This window comes from Typopeltis vanoorti, chromosome 22 (genome assembly GCF_054136105.1).
Source record: "Typopeltis vanoorti isolate ZY-2024b chromosome 22, IOZ_Tvanoo_1.0, whole genome shotgun sequence".
NCBI classification, from domain to species: Eukaryota; Metazoa; Arthropoda; class Arachnida; order Uropygi; family Thelyphonidae; genus Typopeltis; species Typopeltis vanoorti.
Genome location: NC_143570.1, coordinates 71,636,436 through 71,660,086, shown reverse-complemented (window position 1 = coordinate 71,660,086; position 23,651 = coordinate 71,636,436). Strand labels below are relative to the sequence as shown.

The window sequence follows — 23,651 nt, the reverse complement described above, 5'->3', positions numbered from 1 at the left end:
TGTCTCAAAGGTTACAATTAGCCGCTGTATTAGCAGTGGTTATGACTACCGATGTTTATTCAAAGAGAAAGACAAATATATAGATAAATTATCTTTAAGAACGTAACATGCAGCTACACCTTCGTAAACTTTTGGAACACCAGCATTCGAACCTGTACTAAACTTTATTGTACAGAGCAGAAGATCTAATTAATCTGGCTGGGAAGCATAATCATTATGCAAATGTCTTTTCCGAGCACACTATTTAGAAATTATTGCAAATTTTGTATAAAGCGAAAAAAATATTGAATTCTAGAGCAGACGTTTTTATAATGATGTAAGTCTTGGTTTCCTACAGTATATGTGTAATATGTCTTCAGCCTCTCTAGTTGTTGATTCATTTACTAGTGAGAGGCTGAACACATATTATAGATATAATGAATTAGAATACGTCAAGTTATGTTGCGGTTTGTAATATTAGACTGATTTTATAAAATCACTCATAGGTGATGATCAGATGATGATAAATTTATTTTTAAATTCGATCAATTATTTATATATTTAGTGAATAAAGCGTAAGAAATAATGAAAATTACATTTGCTTGCTATAGTTAGTATAAATTTTAATTTCGACATTTAGTGAAATAGTGCGTCTCTCTGCTGCAAGTAGCGATGATGTCCTTTGTTCGGAAGGATTTGTTTCGAATCCGTTTTAAAATTAAAATAATTTTGAGAACTCGCATCTGATGGTGAGTTATTCAGTTTCATCCAGAAATTTGTCCTACAAAAACTCCAATTTCCTCATAAAATGAACCGAAAGCGCCTCATTTTGACGGATAAAATATGCTCACTTCATACATACATTTGTTTTAATGCAATTGAATTACTCAAAATATGTCAATTTTTAACTTCGAAGTAAAGAGTTTAATGTGATGATTTCATATGGAATGCATGTACCATTGGAGATTAATAAGTTTTCAACAGCATTAAATCTTAAATTTGTAATTAATTGTTATATGGCTCCCATCCGCGAAAGGTTTATTTGTCAATTTATAGTACATTCATGTATGGTGGGAGGGCTAAGGATTTTCCCCTATTTTTATCGATTTTATATTTTTGGTATTTTTAATTTTTATTTTTTGCATAGGCCGGAAACTGCTGTAGAGAAATATTTAACTTTTCAAGCCACTTTAGACCTCCAATAAGCGGGGAGATGAAATTCATCTCCCACCCAAAGACAATTCCAAACATCCGTGACCACAGCGGAATTCGAACTCACATCCTCTTGGTAGAGCTGTACCCCAACCAGGCTAGCAACTTTCTCTTTCGCTCTCGAACCTTGGCGATTTTCAAGATTAAGCCCTTTTGTATGTATATCATTCGTGTAGACTGTCGTCAACAGAAAACTGATTAAAGAAACCGCAGGAGAAAATTTATTAGTCATCTCAGCGCATAATCACTATGGCAAATTTGAAAGCTCCGTTAAGTTTTCAAACATTGAAACGAAATGACTCTGGTAGTGATGATCAGCACTTGTTGGCGGCGTATATGAGATGTTTAAAGTTAAGTTCAAAATTTGTTACTCTGATTAGTCCAATGTATTGTGCTAAATGAAACTTACGCATTCTTAGGGAGAAATTAACATCTTCAATATATCTTTGCAGAAGTAGAAATGCGTGACGTTGTTTTTTCGAGAAAGCAGTGAGTTCAAATTCTCTTCAAGGACGCAAAGAACATTTGTGAGGTTTTCAGCAGCAGTTGATTCACCATACGGAAGTTACAGAATTTTTTCTTTCCAAAAATAAATAAATAGATAAAATATAAATTAATAAAAGGGAATCATCTGGAGGAACGTGAGTGTGACACACAGGCACATTTATTGCTTTTAGCTGCCTCTGCATAATCCTAATAAAAGGCCAGTGTTGTCGGAAACGAATGGTTTACCAATAGTGTAATTAATGATGATGACACTTTAAGTTTGAAATTAAATTTGAATCGTTGCAAATTTTAGTGCCTACGAGTCATTCATATGCATAATGACATTGGATCTAAGAAAATAAAGTGGAAATAATATTCGTGTGAATATTTTGCCAAATTGTTCTCAGATATCTCAAACATCGAGAAACATCTGCAACTAGTGCATTAAGCACTGATCTCCATACCATCCTTCATTGCTGCAAAGATAATCTTTGTCACCTTCAATGCCACAAAAATGCTGTCCTGCTTTTTCTCCAATTAAAGGGATCTCGGTTAATTTATCCTTACCCTCAATAATACGCAGATCACCATACGGGAACCCATCTTTATACGATGAAATTTATTTTCAGCCTCTCTTGGCACAAACACGTCATATCAGTAACTTCCTCAACCTCTGAAAAGCTACGCATTCTTTTCCACCCAAAATGCTATTTTTGACTAGCCCGCCCAACTACTGACCTTATACTAATCCCAAATCTGAATAATGGTGAACATTTCTTCACAGATTCAAATGAACCTCTATCTCAAACACATTGTTTCAGCTCATTGCCTTCTGAATGTACTTCCATGGTCACTTACTATTCCAACGAACTCTTAAAACAAGATCAGTACCTGCCCAGCATCTCTTTTCAGTGTAACTACAAACACTGATCTTTTCTCCTCTTCATATTTTATTCCATCTAACTCTTCTCTCTGTAACAGCCTTTCCCCATATGAAGTATTCCCCAACAATTACACCCTGCGACCCTTAAAGAAAAATGTCAAACTTCATCTTTCTCAATCCTTCCTCACCTGCACTTCACATACACGGCACCGATGTTCTACAGGACCATACGTAGACGATTGATCTGATTTTACAATTATAAAGTTTACTCTTATAAATTTTACCTATACTGTTGCTAAGATAATATACTGTATTTATTTTCTGAATATTAAATAAGACAAAGGACTTAATAAAGATTACAATGAGCTCCTGAACAAATATTTCCATTAGTGTTTTTGCTCGGTTATAGATTCTGTTTTATTCAGTAAGTTGCATATTTCAAATAGTTGGTTATTCTAATGTAAATTACTTTATTATTTTTAAATGAAATAAGGGTAATTGTTAATTAGTGTTAAAAAAGCTTTAAAAATTGATTATGGATATTTTGATGTATATACTGTAAAATTTGTTGGTGGCAAGTTCAAAATGTGCGATCAGGAAGAAAGTAATGGTGCTGTAAGTACCAAAATTAGTGTTAAAAAAGGCTTTAAAAATTGATTAAGGGTAATTGTTAGTTGTAAGGATTAAGTCGATGCACGTTTTTAATAAACAGGAACAGTAAAACCATTCTGACATACCAATAACTCTTACATAAGGGCATGCTTGATCGGAAATTCATCAATTAGGTATATAGGAATAGTGAACTTTGAATGAATAATATAATGAATAAATGAAAATATAAAATAATGAATAATGGACAGGATTGACCTGTTCTGATTACACACTTTCTTGTGGAAATCGAAATTCAGTCCTCATCCTAAACATTAATTTTGCCAATATTTCTCTTATTTATGATGAATTTAAGCTAAAACGGTTTTGGAGTGTATTATTTACTGTATAACAAGGTGAATGAATTTCCAAAAATATTACTGATTGGTTGGCTTGTAAATTAGTGGTTGAACGTCACACAGCGAAGTCTGAACGTTCAACACTATATGATTTATAATATTAATTTTATTAATTACATTGAAGAGGAACATCTGTTGGAATACTGGATATTTATTTCCTCAATACAAAATGACAAATTCATCTTATGATGAAGAAAAAATCTGAACGATGTCATTCTCCTTTTATATGACATAACTTTAGGAAAACGGCACTTAAACATAATGTACTTCCAACATCTCTATTTTAGACGACACTTTCTTTCCATGTTATGGCGTGCCTTTTATGGCGTGCACTATCATTTAAAAACTTCAAGAGAAATATATGCTTTACTACAGGAGCAAGTTGAAAGAAGGCTTAAATGACTCATTTCAGTTTATCCGTATAAAATCTGAAATGGTTTACTTCGTGCACAGAAAATGTCTTCACATCTCTCCGAAGTCCACAAATATGTGGTTAATGCGATATTCCTTAAGTTCAAGATGATTCATTGTATACACACTTCAGCTCTAATCGTTTAGATGTTTGATGCCTTGTTTCCTGGAATACTGAAATAAATGGCGAAGTGTTCTCAAGTTGTCCGCTTTCTTAGGATGAAGTGGTGGTCACAGAACACGTTGTGGCTTGCCGCAGTCTGAAAAAAAAAGGCCTTGAGGTAGCGTGCCAATTGGTACCCTGTAGTCAAGTACTTTAGTCGTTTGATAAACCTCAATTTGGTAATGAGCAGCTATCCCCATCTTCGTGGTTTGCTTATGCCAACAAATGAATGCACTGATTGTCATATGTTATTGATTAATTCATCTTCAGATGAAAACAACTAAAAATATTCTTCGCGTACTAGAATATTCTCCGATCCAGTTATTTCCACTCAAAGGACGTCTCCGCTAAAAATGCGCTATTCTGTCACTATTTTACTTATTTATATATTTAGTATTATTTTATGAACCTCAAGGGCTCACTTTAGTGAGTACGGGCATGGCAAACCCGAGGTACCAGATGTTGGACCATGCCTTACTTCATTTAATATACATCTGTTATATTATTCTGTAGACTGGTCCCTCCCTTTCTTTCTTTGCTTCTTTCTCCTCTCCTTCCCCTTGATGCTATTAGAGAATTCGAGAGCTAGGGGTGAATCTTTCCTAGCTTGCTAAGTCATTTCATCTTATGCAGCCACAGAAGGAGGCAAGCTAGCCTCAATAGGTGCCGGTCCCAAGCCCGGATAAATGGCGAGGGTTGATGTCAGGAAGGGCATCCGGTCGTAAAACTTCACTGCCAGCTCTAGCTATGATATGAGTCAAAGAGAAAATGATATAAAGGCTAGGGCGTACCCCTTAAGTGACGCGCAGCCATATCGCCCTACATCTGCGAGAAGTAGAAGAGGACTACCGCATCAAGGGCGGGTGCGGTGAAAGAAGTGAACCCAGCAGGTGGAGAGTATGTTGCGAGTAGGAACACTGACTGTTGGAAGCACGACTGGAAGGGGAAAAGAGGTGGCAGACCGATGAGGAAGAGGAAATTGGACATTTTATGTGTACAGGAGACAAGGTGGAAAGGGGGAAAGGCAAAGGAACTAGGAGATGGATATCAATTGTTCTACTCTGGAGCGAATAACGAGGGAAGAAGTGGTGTAGGAATTGTGGTGTGTGGCAGAATGAAGGGCGAAGTACTGGAAGTGGGTAGAAGGAACGACAGGATCATGCGAATGAAATTGGGTCTTGGAGAGGACTGGGTGGTCGTATTATGCGTATATGCCCCGCAAGTTGGCTGTACAGCAGAGGAGAAAGATGAGTTCTGGAACGTGTTAGATGAAGAAATGAGGGAACTGGAAGAAAACGAGATGGTGATTGTCGGAGGAGACTTGAACGACACATAGGGAGACAGAATAGAGACTGTGAAAGGGTGCATGGTGGCCACGGAGTGGTAATGATGAACCAGGAAGGAGAGAGGGTTGTGGACTTTGCAGTAGCGTTTGATCTGGCAATTGTGAACTCGTTTTTCTACAAGAGGGAAGAACATTTGATAACATTTAGGAGTGGTAACAACAGTTCACAAATTTACATTTTGACTAGAAGAAAACATCTTTAAGTTGTGACAAATTGTAAAGTAATTCCAACAGATCAAGTGGCACAGCAATACCGACTGCTGTGCGCAGACTTTAAAATAAGATCGAAGATAAGAACCTCTGGAAGCCATGGGATGAAGACAATTAAGTGGTTTCGTTTAATAGAAGAGAGTGTGAGGAATCGTTTTAGGGAGAGGGTGTTAGAGAGGATTCCAGGTGGACTGGAAAGTGAACAAGATTGGTGGAAACATAATTCAAAAGTAATCCTGAGCTGTGCAATCGAGGTGCTTGGTGAGACATCTGGAAAGATTAGAGAGCAGAAGGAGGGTTGGTGGTGGAATAATAATGTACAAGTGGCAGTGACAGCTAAGAGGAAGGCAAAGTAGAAGTGAGATGAGTCAAGAGTGGAAGAGGACAGAGAGGTGTACAGAGAGAGAAAGCAAGAAGTCAAGACAGTTGTGGCACAGGCGAAGTCCATGGCATATCAAGATCTGTATGATCAATTAGAAACAAAGGAAGGACAGAGAAAAATTTACCAACTAGCGAAATGTAGAAATAAAGCAGCAAAGGACATCTTACATGTTAGGCAGATCGAAGACACTGAAGGAAGAGTATTATGGAGGGATGTGGACAAAAGAAACAGATGGTGAATATACTTTGAGGGACTTTTGAATGAGGAAAATGCAAGGACTCGCAGAGAAGATGGGCAGCCTTCTGAGGGGATGGTGCAGAACATCAGTAGAGTGGAAGTGACGGAGGCTATGAAGAGGATGAGGAATGGAAAATCGGTGGGCCCTGACAGAATTCCAGTGGAGGCATTGAAGGCACTGGGGGGAGAGGGAATTGATCTGCTGTGGGACCTGTTCATGAAAGTTTGCCAACAGGAAAATATACCCGAGGAATGGAGGGAGAGTAATCTTGTCCCCATCTACAAGGGTAACGGGGACACAAGACTGAAATTACAGTCTTGTGCATCCCCTTTTACAGAGGAATAAAGTTGATGTCCCACACAATGAAAATTCTAGAAAGTGATCTTGATGGAAGATCGAGGAAGGGGGTGGAGATTGCAAAGGAACAATTTGGCTTCGTGACTGGTAAAACAACAACAGGTGCTATCTTTGGGTTACGACAGATGATGGAAAAGTTTCGAGAGAAACAATGGGAGCTACATCTGGCATTTATTGAGTTGGAGAAAGCATACGATGGAATGCGAAGGCAAAGTCTGGAGGTGTCTGAGAGAGAAGAAGGTTCCAGAGAAGTATATCAGGTTGGTGCGGGAGATGTACAGAAATGTGAAGACAAGTGTTCGGACCTGTTTGGGTACAGACAGAAAGTTTTCAAGTAACAGTTGGTTTGCATCAAGGGTCAGCATTACGTCCGTTTCTGTTTAACGTTGTGATGGAGGTGGTGACGGAGGAGGTGAGAGAAGATGCGACTTGAACAATGTTGTATGCAGATGACATCTTGCTGTGTGCAGATTCAAGAGAAGAAGCGAGAACTAAACTCGAAAGATGGAGAAAAGTACTGGAAGAGAGAGGTATGAGAGTGAGCAGAAGTAAGACAGAGTATATGTGTTGCACAGTGGGCGGCGGCCAGGAGACAGATCTGGAGCTGGAAGGAAATGTCATCAGGAAGGTGAGGGACTTTAGATACTTAGGTTCAACAGTGGAAGAAGATGGAGGAGCTGAGAAAGAAGTGGGATGCAGGATACAAGAGGGTTGGAGGAACTAGAGGGAGATGGCTGGAGTGTTATGCGATAAGAGGGTGCCGATCAATCTGAAAGGCAAAATCTATAGGACAGTAGTGAGGCCATGCTATAGAAATATGACGTATGCTATAGAAACTGAGGAAAAATAACATCAGCAGGATGGAAGTAGCAGAGATTAGAATGCTTAGGTGGTTGTGCGGTGTGACCAGAAAGGATCATCTGAGAAATGACTGTCAGGGGAACAGTGAAAGTTACGAACCACTAAAGTACTCTATACTCGAGAGTATGTGGGCTCTTCAGAGGAGCCTTTACACTTAAAGTAGTGAAACGATAAGCACACGCGAGAAGTCTCGCAAGCAATCACATTTGAAAGTATTGTAGTTTCATAGCGCAGAGTTTACTTTTCTTGCTTATCATAAGATGGCATTTTTAAATTTTTGTTATTCTTTGAAAAATATGCTAAGATGAAGTTTTGAAACTTTTCTCTGTAATACTTAGATGTATAATTCACGAAGTAAAACAAATTTATAAAGTTATAGTGTACTATAGAATAATTTGTACTGCTCCTCGTTATGTAATATAAATAGCATGTAAAAGGAAAATGTTACGTTTACGAAAAGGTTGATAAAATATCATTTATATGTATTTTCAAATATCCAAATATAGTGTTTGCGATATATCAAGTCTAAAATATAATAATATCGCAAAATGTAATACCTTTTTTTTTTTTTAAATTAGAATCGATCGACTTGTATTCTTTATAACCCTTGAAAACGAACAACTTGCGAACTTACCTATAACCGACTTATTCCAATAACGTCTACAGGTATGTATAAAAGAATATTTGATTTAGCAATATACATATAGCTGAATTCAGGTTACATATTTCCTATTTTTCTATTTAAAATATTTTAAATAGTGAACTTTAATTTTCTGATGCTTTTTTCTAATTTTGTCACAAACAAATCTTCAAATGTGATCTAAAACTTTACTATTAACCAAAGCATGAACATTTTCAGACAATTAAAGCTTCGGCATTTGAAGTAAGAATACTTCGTGCTGTAATAATATTGTTATTACAGCACAGAGTATTGATTGAGAAAAGTTGAAACACATGCAATATATGCAATGATAAAACTGACGCGAAATCGGAAAACGTTTTTAAACAATTCATGAGATGACTATAGCCAATTACAACACAATTGCCAATTATATCATGTCTCATTTGATAATTCATGTTACTGTGGTTACAATAATTTCTTTATGGACAGTTTGAGAAAATTTAGGATCAGAAATACCTGTTGTGTGTGTGTGTGTGTGTGTGTGTACACACACACACACCTTTTTAGAAAGAATAATCAATACAGTGAAAATTCTTAACTGGCAGAAACGTTATTTCTTAAGCATATTACTTATATTTTGCTTTCTTTATTGTCTTATATTCATTTATTTATATTTATTGCTTTCTTCATGTCCAGCTGATTTTGAGATGTACGATTTCGTACAACTTTAGTGATACAAAAAGTCCTTCCTAAACCCCACTAGATCAAATGAAACCAGAAGCTTCTGCTGTACCTCTTATTGTGAAATCGATTAACAAGTTTCGACCCTGTTCGGACAGGATGTATATATATATATATATATATATATATATATATATATATATATAAATATTTATATATTTAAAATGTGTAACATTTTAAATATATAGTCATATTAAAATATGCATCACGGTTGAGCCTCTCCTGTCTAGTCCAGTATCTCTATCTATACAGGCAATCTCCCTTATTCTGCAGATCTCGTCTCCACTCCACCCTTCTCATAAAATACAATATTCTAACCTGTCACTGTGTTTCATTTGTTTACAGCAGCTGCTTGCAAATTCTTGTGCAGTTAAAATATTTCGAAGTGGCATATTTCTTAAATTCCATCATAATAAAAATGTTTTTCAATGTAACATTTATAGTTGAAATATTTACCAAAAAAAAAGAGATAAAAAACGTATTAAATTTTGAGAGTATTTTAAGTCAATTTAAAAAGTATTTCAAAACACATATTTCCTGAAATACTGACAATAAAACTAAACGAAAAAGAAAATTTATCTGTTCGGCAGAAGCTAGTTGTGAATATCACAGGCATATTCATGCATCCCAAATGAGAAATATTTTCACAGTCAACGTTGCTCATTTCTCGCTATGTAGCATTGGCGCGATGTTTACGTAGAACTTCATACGGAACGAAAAATATTTTGTTTACACATCATAAAAATACAATTTTTTGGTTTCTCTTCGATAAAATGCATCCGGTTTTATAATGGGCTCAGCATAATATAAAATAATCACATAGTTGATAACAGTTACATGACAACTTAGTAGTAACTAAGCTTGGGCATATTTTATTTTTACAGAAGCAGCTCACAAATTCTAAGCTACACTTTAACACTCTCTCTTATATATATATATATATATATATATATATATATATATATATATATATATATATATATATATATAATGTCCCATGTGATTAAGAGCCTTCCACCGTTCTTTGTCCGAAACAAGATATTTCATATGCCAAACAGCTTTGAAGGTCCAATGCAGTTCTGAGGACTTTAAGGCATGTTAATCATAGTCTTCCCCTGGGTACAAGATACCTCGTCTGGTATTTATTTGAGGGCATATAGTGCCCTCAAATAAATACCAGACGAGGAAGTCTGTCCGGTTCCAATCGCACAAATGGAGTTGATTACTTTTTAACTGCGTTAAGAGTTGTTGAGTAGAAATATTCAAATTTTGAAACATTTGTTCGTTAGTCTTGTGTTATGTCCAATGAAGTCTGTTGATTTTTCTCGATGCATTTCATTTTCAAAGCCAACAGTTTCCTTTCTGCTTATTTTTAATGGTTTAAGAGATGCTATCAGATATTGGTAATACTACCAACAGCCACTTAGAGAGCTGGTAGTATTATACCTGCGTATTTTTTATTTTTATTGTTTTATTTTTAGAGTTATAGGAATTTTGTTGTTTTTCCAAATTTTATTCAGTTTATTCATCATTGACCACGCTATGGAGAGTCTGTGTTTCGTTGTTGCAATGTCATTTAAATTGGAAGTCAAATATGTTCTTAGGTAATTAAAACCATTAAGTGTTATCTGTATATCTTCCGCGGGTGTCTTCCGATTTTTATTATTTTTGTTTTATTTAAATTTATAATCATATTATAATTTCTGCAGATTTATTGTAATCTTGAAAGCTGATATTGAAGATTTGTTATAATTACATCTGCGTATGTGATGTGTGATTAGTCTTCCATTAACTTTTACCCTTGTTGTTGAGGGCAATGCTTCTTCGATGAGTTCTTAGATGAAATACTAAAAAGGTATGAGGGATGTTATAAATTACTGAGTCTTTTGCGATACTGAGGAAAATATTTATACACTATGCTCATTATAGTACTTAATGTTCTGAAGAAAGAAGAAATATTGGATGAAACGTTTTCTGTGAAAACTACTCTTGGCTTTTGCCAAGAGTAATTCCATTGTGAGAACTAAAAACTTAAAGAACAGCTTACATAAGCATACATCATCAGAAGGCACAGAAAAGTGAGCCTTGTCACCGAAATCGGATCAAAGTGCTCGTTTTATTTAAATTTTTCCCCTCGATAAAAAGTGATAGCAAGGCAAGATTTCACAGAAAACCTAATTGTGAACTGCTGTTATAATTAATGTAAGCACTAAATTGGCAGTAAGTAGCCCGCAAAACGTGAGATAGAGAGAGAGGTTGTAATTTTTTTTTGTGGATATTATAACTTTATAAACGACAATTTTGGTTCACAGTAATATACCACAGTTATACAGCACCCAATATTATTCGCAATTTGTTTCTCTTAGGCGTATAATGCAACAGCTTCAGGTGTTCTGAAGAAATTGTGCCTTTGATGTTATCTGTAATCAAATTAATAACTAGTAAGTTAATTTCGCAGCTCAGCAGTACTAACTAGGACAACTGAGGCAGAAACAAGACGCTGCTAAGAGGAAATTCCCATTCGATGTAATGGGAAGGCGGGGCGGATTCGGTACCGTTCCGCAAGTAATAATCATGTTTTGCACACATGAAATGAAACATTTGTTTGTGAAAGTGATATTCGTTCCTTATGCTGTAACAAGTATTCAGTTCAAGTGCTGCTACAGAAGTTCTCTACGATTCTGTAATCACAGACATTACGCGCGCACACAATAGAAATGGGATACTGTATGGGGGACATAATAGTTTTGTGGAGGTTCATGTCTCAGTAATTTAACCCTTTACTATAAAAAGTAACAGATGAGTTAGATAGGAAGAATGACTACAAGATGATACCGAAGGACCTTGCAAATCATATGACAGGATACCGAAAGGAAATGTACTACATAAATTGGATCAAATAGGTTTGAATATAAAACTAGTGGGTTTGATAAAGAGTAGCTCCCGGATAGACATCAGCATGTGGTTAATAGAGAGCAGATCCAGAAGAAGATGTCTAACTACTGGTGTGCTACTGAGCTCTGCAATCTAGCAACTACTCTTTAATTTGCACATTAATGATATAGGAGATAATCATAGGAGTATTCCTCTCATATCATCTCAGTATTTATTCGCATTTAGGAATGAAAAGATTCCCAATTGGGTACTTCATTGATAGAACTGGGATGTAAAAAATTAACGAGGTTAGAGATTTCGTTTGCCAGTGATTCTGTGTTAAAGTTTAGAAGTCATATTTTAAAAGTGACAAAATTAGCTCATAGGATTACTTGGTTATTGAAGAACATATTAGCAAGCAGAGATGGCGGTGGTTATACTTCTTGATATGACCCCATCTGCACAATAGATCTGGTCATCTTTGTTTCTTGGAAATGTGGATGAGGTGGAATGGATCAAGAGTCAAGTGGCCAAGATGATGGGAGGTCTATTGAAATGCTCCACGTGAGGAATGTTTGGAGACTCTATAGAGGCTGGTTGATACGCGAAGAACGGGGAATCGTTATGATAGAAACATGGGTTACTTAGGGGGGGATTATGGGTTTCATAGAGGAAATATTTCAGTACATGAATTGTATGGAAGAAACTAAGGGTCATCGTCATTCCAGGAAATTCTGTAAGAGTGTACGAGTATTTAGAAAGCTCGTGAGGAGTATATTTTTTGCTTGACGAGTGAAGAATGAGTGGAATGGATTGCTAGAATTAGGATGAATTGATGCTTTAGTGTTGTTCTCAGTGGAATTCCCGCAATCATTCTATGGACTCCATGGAGGTGCCCATATATAATGACAATTGTGAATACCAATCTCTTTAAATTCAGAGCCAGTAATTACTCATATCAGATCATTTCGTCAATAAAAATTAACTGAATGAAATTAAAATCAAACCAAAGTGTACAGAATTTAACAAATTTTATTAATTTCTTTCCAACCTAGGCGAAACCAGTTATTGAAATATACAGTTTCCGCCTTTGTGCTGCTTTATAAATAGTTATTGGGATCAAAATTGTAGTGGTTTGACACATAATTTCAAGTAACTTACAACAAAAATCTGTACAGCTGACTTATCAGGTATAACTTGTGTACGAAAACAAAATGAATCTAGGAAGCGATTATTTATTTTGCGAATCGCACATAAAAACTAATGTCTCAGCTGCATTTCGTCGGCCGATCAAATTTATCATTGGTTGTATGTCGTCGGAAAGCGCTAGACTTTCACTGTTTCGTGAAACGTTCGTCGATATGACCACCCAGAGCTCATAGTCAGCATTCCCTTCCTCGAAATAGCATATTTTCTTTTAATATATTTTTTTCCAGTATTCTCGAAGTTTTCAGTTTCTTTCTTTTTTTTTTTCCCCCATTCTTGAAGTATGGTGTAATGTTGATTTAGGAAACCAGAAACGATGGTTGATCTTGGTAGTTTTTTTGCATAATAGAGATGTAAGAAAGTTTCCCGGGGAGAGGCTAGCGGTCATGCATATATATAGAAAAAAATCAAATTTAAAATACGAAAAATATAAATAACAGAAACATAAAACGATCTGAAAACCAAACAGGTTAAGCATTATCTCTCAGAAACATCGTATATAAGACAAAAGATCATTCCATTCTGCATTTTACTTACTGAAATGTATATAGTCAATATTATTAACTAATACATGGGTGATACTAAATTAGTTTTTTCATAAATTATGTAGAAAAATATATTAAACCTACTAATAAACGTGAGGAGCTCAAGGATTTTCCTCAGCCATAGCCAAGTTAGCCGGTCTAGGGAGTGGACAGCAGGTTTTTTTTTCCCCAATTTATCCTGGGTTTTTCATCCCTCAAGCAGTCAAACCGGCCCCATAAACACACGCTTCGACAGACATGGGATAACACTGGGAATAAGAAGCAACCAACTTATTCCACGGAATTATTGGTTACGGAAGCTTACGCGGTAAAATGTGTAGGGCTGTGCGAAAGCGTAACATCCGATGACTAATAAACTTTGACATTTGGATAACATATTTGCTTTTATATTACCATTTAGTATGATATATTCAATCAGCTTTAATTAGAATTTATATCCTGTAATAATCGAAGTTCATGCGTTCTGCTTGGATTCATTTCTGACGTTGAGTTTGTTTAATCAGAACTTGAAACTCAATTCGATCGAGGCCTTGTAAACTACGTAATGAGTCTGTTAAAATCTTGTCGGGTAATAATTATACAGCGATGGAACTGCGCGAAAACTAAGTGCCCCAGTTAGTCGATAAAAATGTTGCATGAAATTCCAAGTAGACACAGGTAGGCTTTCAAGACTTAGCTAATGCGAAACAATACCGTCAAACGCATAATGATACAATTTATGCCGTAATCACTGGCGTTACCAGTTTTTTACGTTTTACAAATTGACACAAAGTGAATGAATACTTTTCTGAACTATTATCTTACGTTTCTGCCAACATTTAAAATCATGCCTATAAGCAACGTTTGCTGTGACATACATTATCGCGTCGTTACCTACCGTTATCTCGTGATAAGCACTCATTATTTCATCACGCACGTGCCCAGTCTTATTTAGCAAATTGCTTAATTGATGTAACGCCATGTTAAAAGCGAAATTATCTAATTAAATTCGCGACGTTCCCTTATCTTTTGCTCGCTTCATTCTACCCAGTGTAGTCCATTTACATCTTTCAAACCTGTCGAATGACACACTATTCGAAATTAGTCTGCTGCCTTTAGTTATCAGTATTCTGTGCCCCATTATATCTTATCTTCTTTCTTCTTTTTCTCATTTAATTTTTTACTCCGACTTTTGTCCTGTTATTTCTTGATTTATCCTAGTAGAGGATAAATTATCGAACCAGGAAATTTCAAGTTCTTTTGACACATTTTCACATCAATCAACAAGATGGTATTATTTGATATAGAGGGTGGTTGTTTTCGATCCTTATCGTTCAAAATCGTGGGCTGCAAATTTCATTCTGCCGTCCAGACGTAATTTATCCACGGTGTAGTATCCCGAAGCCCCCTTTCTGGCGGTTGTTAAAAGTTTAGCTGGAAATTTGGGAAATAGTTTATTGATTTTTCTTTGTAACAATGGCGCACTTCGCAATTGCATCACCTTTTCCGAATGAAGTACTGAAACATCATTAATCCAAGGTGTGCGGAGGAATGACACGATTAATAATGCAGAAAAATAACAACATAGTTGTTATTTTAGAATAACAACTTTAGAACCCTTTAGAATCAAGTATTACTAAGCGGCTCCAGAAAACCAACGATAACTCTTTCCATTTGTACCACATCTATTTTAACTAGTTATTAATCGACTTTTCTTTAAGCAGCGTCGGTCATATTTAACTTAATTTGCCAATGTTTAACATGCTTATGCAGTCAAAACATTGTTTGAAGTTTGTACAGAAGTCTTTACTATGATCCAGCAAAATCCTCAGTATATAAACAACTTATACAGAGCTTCTTCACGTGGCACATTCTAGAGGATGATGGGGCATTTTCCTGGTGGAAATAACTGTGTTCGAATTAGTTTAGATTATGCAAAATCATTATAAGGAGTTTTTCAAATTAAGATATTTTACAGTCGGCTCCAAAGAAGAGACATGGATTTTCATTTGAAAAACTTGTTGTCCTTCATACCACAGAACATCCCAAAACCCAGACAACGCAACTGAATAACATAGTTGAATCGTTGCCTTAATTTCCTGGGTAATTCAAATCAAACTAAACTAAGCGTAACTTTACCATTGCAAGGACAACATTAGCTTCCTGGTATATTTAGCCTGTTTACTTACATTCTTCTTTGGCTAGTTAGAATGAAAAGTATTCGAAGTGTTTATGGGTGTGTAAATAAATATAAATGCGAAGTGAGACCCTCCATAGTAACAGTCGCCGGGTTGATGAGACATTTGCCATTCAGCTGGAGAGATATACGTTATTTCCTATATAGGACATCGAATAATTTTGAAGTGTTTCCAAGTTAGGGTGATTTAGCCAGACTTACGCAAAGGGGGTACATTTTCTCCTCTAAATGCACATATTTATATCCTTCAGAACATGCAAACTAGAAAATACACGATAGACAGATAAAATAAAACTATAAAATACTGGCCTCATAGCCTATATGGACCACGAAATAAAAAAAAAAGCATTCAACGAAAATGATTTATTTTTACATATATATTCTCAGGAAATAGAATTTTGATACATGTGATGTTATCCCCATCATGTTCAGCATATTCTCTGCATTGATAATATTTCGAAATCTAGGTTGAAACTCGGAAGGAACAGATCATGGACATAAAATGGTTTCGTTTAATTGTTCTCTTCAACTTTCTTATGGTTCTACAAGTTTCTCTGAAATACTGTATTATCTTGAATGCATTCCATCAGAAAGAAATCGCGATGATTATATCTGACACTGTTATAAACCAATCTATCCCTTTGGCATAAAAGTGTGGTTTCGGCTGATAGCAATTTACTCTCAAAATACAGAATCTCAAGCATATACCACGTTGGTGGGGAAAACAACAATAGCATGCCTTATTTGAAAGAATGTGTCATCCTTGTCAGGAAGAAAAACTGTCCTTACAAACAGATGTTGCTTTTAATACCCATATTTTGATCAAATAGTATGCAATACCATTGGTAAGACCTGGGTTTGGATTCCGTTTAGGACATATGGCATCATTTCTCAAAGATTTTAAAGTGGAGGTAAGAGCTGGTTTCATAAATAGGTCACAGAGTTTTACTCCTAGAAACTTTCATAACTAGCAAAAGACACAAGGCGGACCAGAATATACTAGCTAGCTTGATGGCCTTTGTTACTCTTACCCGTTTATCCAACCGGCAATATTCCAATCAGCAAAGAGATGGTTTAGAACTAAGAACAAATCTTCCCAATCTTCCCTTACACAAGTGGCTTTCCTAATTGCGCTAAAATCTTTAAAACATGAAAAACTTGATGTTTAATCATTTCTGTCTCTCTTGCGTGCATCAATATCTTCATACACAACGTGTCTTGGTGTCACACCAAAAAGGTATGAACTGAAAAAATTCTGTGTGTGTACACATACAAACGCACAAGATGGAATTCTAAAAAAAGGTGGTTGTACACATTCTACCTTTCATCGTGTATTTATGTAGCTAGAGATTCAGTTCTAGAAAAGATACCGTAATAATTTTTATCCTATCTAGGCCGTACAATTAAACATTCCTCAGTTTAAAATTTACATTACCAGAGTTGTAGCATCACAAAACACTCATCCTAGTTGATTATTTTGTGTTCTTTCCTTTTCCAAATTATACAGTTGACTGATCTGTGATGCTTCTTAAGTTCATGTATAACTTTCACTTCATATAACACGGACGTCTGAGTTTCTTATTTAGTTAGTTATAGTTAAAGGTAAATTTTCTTTAAGGATTTGATCAGAGATGTTTACTTGTTAATAAGGCTTAAATTCTAAAATAGCAGTCACTGATCAGCAGCATCTGTTTACGGAAATCAGTTTGCTGCTCGGAAAAATAAATGTTTCCTGATAAGCCAAGAAAGAAGACACTTTCCGGAAACTTCGGTTGTAACAAGAAAGTGCATTTGCTGAACGCAGTCTGCTTAATTGGCCATCATATTCAAGTGCTCGCGACAGAACTACACTTAATTAATGCACTCATTTAAGTTCAGACATCACGACAATCGTACCCTATTAAAGGAGGGAATTAGATGGTGATGTTTATGCACGTGTAGTGAGGTGTGACAACGAAGCCTCTGAGAATAGAAATTCCAGCGGGTACGATAATGAGAAACAATATCTGTTTCTCTCCGAGATGAAGGAAACGGTCATTACTTGGGTTCGAAAGCAGATCACTTTAGTTACGCAAATCAGGTGAAAAGGATTTAAATGTGAAAACGCTATTTTATGTTCTCGGCACAACGTTTATCTGCATGAAATCAAGTCATCCACTTGTGTAATGACCATATTTAGTGTGTGAGAGAATTGTTAATAATGTTACACGCAGTATAATTTGATTTTGGTTCAATTTTAGAGACAAATACGTAATTCACACAAGCCAATATTATTTTTTATAAATTTCTTAAAATTTATAAAGATTTCAAAAACAAAAGAAAAAACTACCGAACTTGTATGTTGTGCAATAAGTCTTAATATAAATATTAATTACATCCATTCAATATAATGCGCTTAGTAACAGGTTCCGTCCGATAGCGCAACTCAAAGGATTCGTTTTTCCTTTTTTATAAATATCTTTTGATATTTATAAAAAGATTTTCAGATTGTCAGAAAGTTACCGAATACATTGACCCCTCATAGCATTATTTGCTTTGGAGTTATAGAAGATAATCAACCATCGAGAAGTAATGGTTTCACTGTTTTTGATTACAAGCGTTTCTATTCTTCTGCTTCTCAATGTTAGCACCCGAAAGAGGTTAGAATTTTATTTACGTAAGTTATTCTTTTAACGCGAATCACTTGTACAAATGATTTCTAAGCATCACTGGATTGAGAATTCATCTGCCATGCACGATTCCCGAAATTCGAGGAATGGCCAAGATCTCTTTCAGGAAAGGATAATTTAGCCATTTACGCAGAAGCGATCGTTCATTTTAACAAACAGCTACAGGTACGCACGCATTTGTGAACATGATACACAATATCAGCATCTGTCAGTATCAAGTGACCACTGAGTGAACAGAATAAACATCGCCCAAGTAAAGATAAACACACCAATTCATATAGTTCGGATGAGATGAAGTTCTTTTCTTTATGGAATTTCTGTAAAGATTCTGATCAATCATGAAGTCAACCTGAGTATCTTTTGTATTGAACTCCATTAAAAGCACCATTCAAAATATTCTATTGGAATATTAAGAAGAAAGGAACAGTTGTCACATGATATTTTCGTGAAATGAATGAAAGGTCGTAGTAAAACAAAAGCTTTTTTTGTTTGTTTCAAAAACAAGCTTAAAACGTAGGATTAATGAATTATACACTAATGGTACTGTAATAAATAAAACATAAATTGATTTAAGGGTTCTTTTTCGATTTTCACTTGTGCTTCGTGTTTTCATTGCATTTTATTATAGTCTGACTCATGAGCAACAGGTCATCCAGTACAGACAGACAAATAATTACAGCGTATATTACAAAGTAATAATTTATAAGCCGCTCCACCAATGAAAGTTTAATTTCCTTAGCCCCAATATCTAGTTCGTAGCGCAATTACCGATAATCGGAGAAAGTACGCTAAGATGAAACATGATACCCCTCAGCACTTCAAGCCCCCATTAAGTGACATTGTGGTTTCACGCTGGGTGATTCAAGTGATCAACCTCTGAGAAATATTTTCCAGATATTAATGCTGTACAGGAATTTGAACTCGCAGCATGTTGTTCGGAGAAGAGACATTGAAGACGATATCGTCTCGTCAAAAAAACGGGTGACGAAATTAACAATAAATATTTTATTAATTTCCGAATGTATACACTTATTCTAACCAAACTATCAATAATTGAATACGTTCAAGTAGTTCTCTGCTTTAAGAATTATCAAGCGCACAAAACCATTTTAAAAAAATTTTTTTAAATTGAAACTGTGACCTTTTAATGCATTCATGAATTATGTCACTAATTCTAACCTTTTCTTCGGTTAGAATTGGTGACAGAAATTATTGTGTTATTAATTGTAATTGATCAGAAATTGATCTTGTTTCACTCTTGTGCATCTCTAAAGATGATGGGCTGCAGCGGATAACAGCTTATTGCCGACGAAGTTTATCACGAAGTACTCTCAGCTTTAGTGCTTTTTTCCATCTATTTCGTTGGCGTTGCTGGCCTTCACAAGTAAAAGTTCTTATAATTAAAATCACTAGAAATTGAGACTGCGGACTAAAGCATTGCACGAGAGAAAGAGGAGCAAGTCGTTTGCGTCAAACTGTAGGAATACTTGTGATGCGGTCGCTAGGTGGAGTCGTGTCCATTATTCGGAAAGGGATGGAATTGAATCCTATCAGTTACTGGAATATTTCAGTACCATTTCAAAGGAAGCTGAGTTAGCTGGTCTCATGATTTTTCAATCTCGAAAAGAAATTGGGGCAGTGCGCGCACTTTACTGTGATAGCCAAAATACATGCACGGCCTTTTTCTATTAATCTGCTGATTAGTCTCACTTAATTCTTAGAGGTTTTTATCTGGTTCTAACCCAGGAAAAGTTTGTGAACTATATTACATTCGTATCGTGGATGGTTAAGGATTTGTTTCTGTTTTTATTGATAATAGTTTTTAAATTTATTCTTACCTGGTCCAGAAACCCTGCTCAAGAGACCAAAACGTGGAACCTTTTCAAGCTGCGTCGAGCCTCCAGGAAGTGGTCTCACATCGGGCGATGAAATTCATCTCCACATCAGGACATTACAAACATCCATGACCACGGAGGGATTCAAATCTGCAGCCAGTCGGTTTGCGAGCTGATATTCTTGCCAATCAACTAGTTGTGATGCCCTTCCACACGCACTCCCTCGGAAACGTAATATGACATATGAACAGTTAACCGCTAGACCTGCACTAAACTTGTTTTCGTTTTAACTTACAGGAAAATAAGCATTGGAAAAGCGTTATCGCCATTGCTATAGAACTGTCTGCTTTAAGTAAACTAGGTTTGACACGTTTCATTTAATTTTATTTATTATTCATCTGGCTATCTGGCTTTGGAAGTGGAATAACCTCGCCGTTCTCCGATACAGAGGCAATGGGTTCCAATCCTAGTACGGTGTGAAAGGTTTTAGTTGGGATATGAATTTTATCGACCAGGATGAGATGAACACACTACTTACTAAAAGTGTGAACTAGCTTGAGAAACATGTTTTGGTCTCTATTGCACAGAAATCCTAAGCCTACACACGTTACTCAGTGCCAATAGGTCTATAACCTCTCTAGATGGGATTTAATCTAGAAGAGGTAATGCGGAGCAGACCTAACGAGATAGCCCGTTTTCTAAAATAAACTATCCCTATTTCGAAATAGCAAATTAGCTTGCATTCTCTTAATCCTCTAAAACTGTTTGCTGGCCAGAGTCTACAGCCAATTAGTAGAAATACTTGTCGTAGCCCTAGTTTGCTCCGGTAGTAAGTCCATCCTAATACTAATCGCTTACCTGTGTTATACTTCGATATTTCTCAATAAACTACGTATTAAGAAGAGATTTGTATGTTCATGTAGAGTATGTATGTAAGAAAACAACGAAATGTACACAGGTGTGAATGTTTTAGCAAATTGCTGCGTTACCATTTAATGTCAAAGATGTATTACACAATGATTAAATGCGTTTAGATAATGTTGAAGAGGGTAAACATTAATTCACCGTAATAACATGAACAGCAAGACATATTTGGAAATTTCCGTGATGTCATATGTAAGAAGTCAAAAGAATAAATACTTGAATGATTTCATTTCTATTTATTTATTTTCCAGAAAGCAAACTTCGGGAATAAATAAGGCAGAAGTTAGTTTCCAAGAAAAAAAATTAAGTTATAAATAATGACCGATCTATTTTATGTTGATAAAAGAGATGAATGAAAGCGACTCTGACTGCGTACACTATTTGGGGTCATGTATTAATTTATAACTTACGAAACTTGTCTTCTCTTCGTGCATAAATTGCTTCTTCTATACATGCAGCTACAATTCCTTGTTGTTCAGAAAATATTGGAAAACTTCATTGGATTTTTTTTCATATCCGAAAGGATTTTTATGATATTCCCTTGATTAACTTCACCGCTAACAAATTGTGCTCCAAACTTAAGAAAATCCAAGGCCGACATTTAATTTTGTGGTCGTCTAATGACTTGCGACACGCAAATCCATTTCTTCTCGTGCACCGCCAGTAAAACTAGACATTAAGTTGAGGATCGATAGTATCTAAAACGTTAAACGCCATTTGAAAACGCTACGGCAGTTTACAACTTTTTAATTGAAGGTATCGATTTGATAAAAGTTTGCAGCCATTAGTAGAAGTGGAGAATAATTTTAAAGAAACGAGATCAAAACTTGGTGCACTTTCCTTTCTTTTTTTGGAATGAGATTAATTAGGAAATAAAGAAATCCACCCGATGCTGTTGGAATTCGAAAATTCCGAGAGCATTGGAAATGCCCGCGGTACCTTCTAATGTTTTATGTGAATCTCCACTGACACCTACTGCGGTGCACTAGCAAACACGCTCTGAAACATCACAAAAATGATGTGATAAGTGGCATTCTAAGCTTTAAGAATTTATTCTATTAGAATGTAATGAGGCCTTCAGTCATTGATACACTGCTAATTACTTCAGTTATTCACCTAGAGTTGAATGTTTAGCCACTTTTATGTCAATACTAAAAATCACTAATACATTAGTATCGTGGTTGTTCCAGTTTATCTTTTCTCATTAACTAAGAATTAAAACAACAAAAATACCCATTCTCTACTTTCTCTAGTCGATTATAAATCCAGTACACAGTTTTGCTAATGATAGTACTTAGCACTTATCTTATGCATTTTTTCTCATTTGACAAATTCATGATACAAATTAACATAACTTCTAGAATATCTGCTCCTACAACCTAGTATACAGTTTCTCTCTTGTTATCTGCTATGCTGGGAATATTCACAAATTATTCCTTACAAAAATGGTCTTTAGCTTCTGTTTTTGGTAATATTTATTCTGGTGAGAATTCTCTTCTTGGAAAAACCCGAACCGAATATCTTACTTGGCTTAAACATATCGCATGTGTTTTACCTCCTTAGCATCCAAGAAACCAGATTTTCCGAAGGCATTAGAGTACCTTTAAACAAATATGAACCACATAAGAATCGCCAATCTATCCAACCATTAAATATTGTTATACGTAGGACTGTATCCTTTCCATCCTAAAACAATATTCGACATTGTACAAGGGAAATTAAGGCGATTAAAGAGATCTCTGTTTATTTTGTCTTTTATAAAGAGTTCAGACTTTGTATGCATTCGCAGACATCTATTTCTAATGTTTTGCACATCAGAATTGCCAATAGTAATTTCCCCATCGTACTGATTTGTTAAGACGTGTCTCATCCGGTTAAGAACCCGGTAGAGTTGAACTTCAAATTAACATAATTGATTTTTCTATTAACGTTTTTCTGAAAAGTAAATCTAATCTGTAATTTTTGAAATCGAAGTCATTTTCGTTATAGGATTCAAAAATGCCTGACTGGGTGGTAACGATGTTTCTGCAATCACAATATTGACTGGCCTGGCAAAATGCATGTCTCGAATACCAGTGAATATTAATTTAAAATGCAACATCATGTTCTTGTACTAAACTGACTTTTCCAATTTGCACATTATAGTACATTGCGGAAAATAAGTACTCGATAATTTATAAGAATGAAAAGTGAAATTTCCATAAACGATTAGAGCATGGTATCCTATTTATTAATCTTCTATTATTAATAAAGACTGATAACCAGTGTACTAAGTATGGTTGCAATAGTATTAAACTGGGAATGTCTTTAATTTTTCGACAACGCAACAAGCTGGGTTGAGACATTTTCATTATAAATTTCGTTCCTTTTACGTTAAAGCAAAATCTATATATATTCACAGAAGGTCGTATCTCTATGGAATATACTAAAGAACAGAAATGTTCGTCTGGTGTTTGGACTTACTTTAGATATCTCGAATTTCGTCAGGACGTAAGCAATGTTTGTATGAGCTTCCTCAGCAGATC

The 23,651-nt window shown here is 35.5% G+C and overlaps 1 long non-coding RNA gene across 1 annotated transcript in view; it reads left to right on the top strand.

The window, feature by feature from the left end:
• LOC150094483 (uncharacterized) overlaps positions 1-23,651 on the top strand; it is a 550,669-nt gene that overhangs the window by 211,265 nt on the left and 315,753 nt on the right. The window contains exon 3 of the long non-coding RNA XR_016550261.1: positions 8,113-8,200. This is a non-coding gene — a long non-coding RNA (uncharacterized LOC150094483). The remainder of the gene's footprint in view (positions 1-8,112; positions 8,201-23,651) is intronic.